At 45.3% G+C, this 2,718-nt stretch overlaps 1 pseudogene; it reads left to right on the top strand.

Moving 5' to 3' along the window:
• Positions 1-268: 268 nt before the first annotated feature.
• Positions 269-1,520, top strand: LOC119540871 (annotated as a pseudogene).
• The last annotated feature ends 1,198 nt before the right edge of the window (positions 1,521-2,718 follow it).

Below are 2,718 nucleotides of genomic sequence, written 5' to 3'. Positions count from 1 at the left end.
AGGTCAAACTCTGGGTTTCATCTCTTAACTTAGCATCTCCACATGTCCTTCTGTCTGCATCTCCAAGCACCTCTAAGCATCTCTGCCAGTTCCCCATTCTGTCTCTCTCCCTGAGCCTCTTAAAGGACTCCAGTGACCTAATTAAGAACCAACTTGAATGGGCAGGGCCACACCTCCATGGAAATAATCTAATCAAAAGGTCTCATCCTAATCAAATTCTGCCCCCACAAGATTGCATTAAAGGGTGTGGCCTTCTCCTCTCCCTGACATGGCATGTACTTGTCCATTGATAATCAGTGTATTCTGAAAAGGGGAAGTCATCTGGTAAAAATGTTACTTTGTCTGCTGTGTTCAAGACTCCCATTAGACATGCAGATTTGTGAACTTTGTTCACACCAACTTGTGCAAAAACAACAGACAGCCCTAAGCTGTCAGTGAGTTAGCAGGTCATCAAACCAGTGCTGAGTCCTGGGGCACTGGCAGAGCTGTGGCTTGAATCCCCAGAGTTCAAGGCAGTGGGACTCACCAATCTGGCCAGGGTGCTTTCAGAATTATGTGTCATGGGGGTCACATGTTTGCACCAACAAAAACATGGTGTCATTGGCATCATAGAGTAAACACAACACAGAAGTGATATGCCATCTGCTCAGCCCTGGCTGCCTTAGTCTTACCAGCGCTGGTCATGTCTAAAGGTCATCACACTGAGGAAGTTCCTGAACTTCCTTTGGTGGTGAAAGGGAAAGTTGAAGGCTACAAGAAGACCAAGGAGGCTGTTTTGTTTCTTAAGAAACTTAAGGCCCAGAATGATTTCAGAAAGTTCTATGCTTCTCAGTGAATGAGAGCTGCAAGGGCAAAATGAGAAATGGTCATCACATACAGTGCAGAGGACCAGTATCATCTATAATGAGGACAATGGTATCATTGAGGTTTTCAGAAACATCCCTGGAATTACTCTGCTTAATGTAAGCAAGGTGAATATTTTGAAACTTGCTCCTGGTGGGCACATGGGACATTTCTGCATTTGGACTGAAAGTGCTTTCCACAAGCTAGATAACTTGTATGGCACTTGACATAAAGCTGCCTCCCTCAAAAGTAACTACAACCTTCCCATGCACAAGATGATGAATACAGACCTTAGCAGAACCTGGAAAAGCTCAGAGATCCAATGAGCCCTCTGAGAACCATACAAGAAGATTCATCACAGAGTTCTAAAGAAGAACCCACTGAAAAATCTGAGAATCATGTTGAAACTGAACCCCTATGCAAAGACTACTGAAACACCATTCTTCACCAGGCTAGGAATCACAAATTCAGGATGAATAAAGCCGCAGCAACACTAGAGGACAAATCAGATGAGAAGGGGATTCCAGGTAAGAAGCCTGTAGTGGGGAAGAAAGGAAAGAAGGCTGTTGTTGTTAAGAAGCCACAGAAGCAGAAGCCTTTGTGGGAAAGAAGGCTGCAGTTACCAAGAAGCCAGCAGTAAAGAAACCTACACAGAAGAAAAGAAGCCTGCTGTTTGAATTGCTTATTCATAAAAGTCAAATTATATTGGACACCTTATTTTGAATAAAGACCAGATCAAAAAGGCAGTGAGTGAGAAAGAAAAAGTTTGCATTAAAGAACATAGTTTTTCTAGGGGACATAGTAGATACAAACCAGCACAAATATGTTATGTGAGTGTTCAATTTACACTTGAAGTGATGTCATAGAGTGAATCCATTTCCTTTGGAAGCAAAACTACCCTCAAGAGCATGAAGATCTGTAAGGCTTAGAGCGGTGTGGAAGGACAGTCCAGGCAACTGCTCCAGGGGACAGCTTGGTTTGGGGAGTGACAATAAAAAAATAGCAACAAAATGCAAAGGAGCTCATGGCTTAACTTGAAATGAAAACAATATTGTCATCCCTTCTCAGATGTTACTACAAATGTGTGAAAAATGACTTTCTATCTGGTCAAGAATGGGGCTGTGCCTAATGATGGGGAGGGGGATGAGGGGTGGAGGTCCAGATGCCTTGACAGTGAGACTTTGGACCAGTCAGAAGTCAAAGCCATGAGAGAGTGCCTGGAGATGGAGCCAGGGTGGGATGTGTGCCCCCAGCCCACCCCAGCTTCCTCAGAACCATGAAGTGGAGACTCCACCATGCCTGCTGTCACCTGCACACATTTCTGGCCCAGGTTCTGGCCAGGAGGCCCCTGGGCCTTGCACATAGTTATGGCATAGATGACTCCATCTAGCAACTCTTTGCCAATTTCCTGCATGGAGCTCTGAAAACAGAGTGCACAGAAGCTGAACAGGGGGTATGGGAATCTGCCCAGCCATTGCTGCAGAGTCTGCTCAGCCATTGATGCTATCTCTGAGTTCCAGATCAGGCACAGATGGGGATCTTTATACTTCTCCAGCCCACTTGGAGTGGAGATGACATCTTTGGACCATGTATTAACATGTTGAATGCTGTGTGCCTTACCATCACCACTTGCCTTTCTACCAGCCACTCATGTCTTGGAATGATGGGCACTACATGTTTCCAAACCCTGCCATGGATGCTCGCATTCCTCATGTCTCCCTCACACTGAAAGGAGGAGGGATATGGTACTGCCTAGGCAGGACAACAATGTTGGCATTTCCTGAGTTTGGGCCACATTGACTTACCTTTGGGTACCTCCAGGTCCAGGGAAAGTAGATTTGTGGTGGAGAGTTGAGCCAACATCTAATTTTGATG

The sequence above is a fragment of the Choloepus didactylus genome, chromosome 7, assembly GCF_015220235.1.
Source record: "Choloepus didactylus isolate mChoDid1 chromosome 7, mChoDid1.pri, whole genome shotgun sequence".
Lineage (NCBI taxonomy): Eukaryota > Metazoa > Chordata > Mammalia > Pilosa > Megalonychidae > Choloepus > Choloepus didactylus.
The sequence above is the reverse complement of the archived record's forward strand: the minus strand, read 5'-3'. Positions and strand labels throughout refer to the sequence as shown.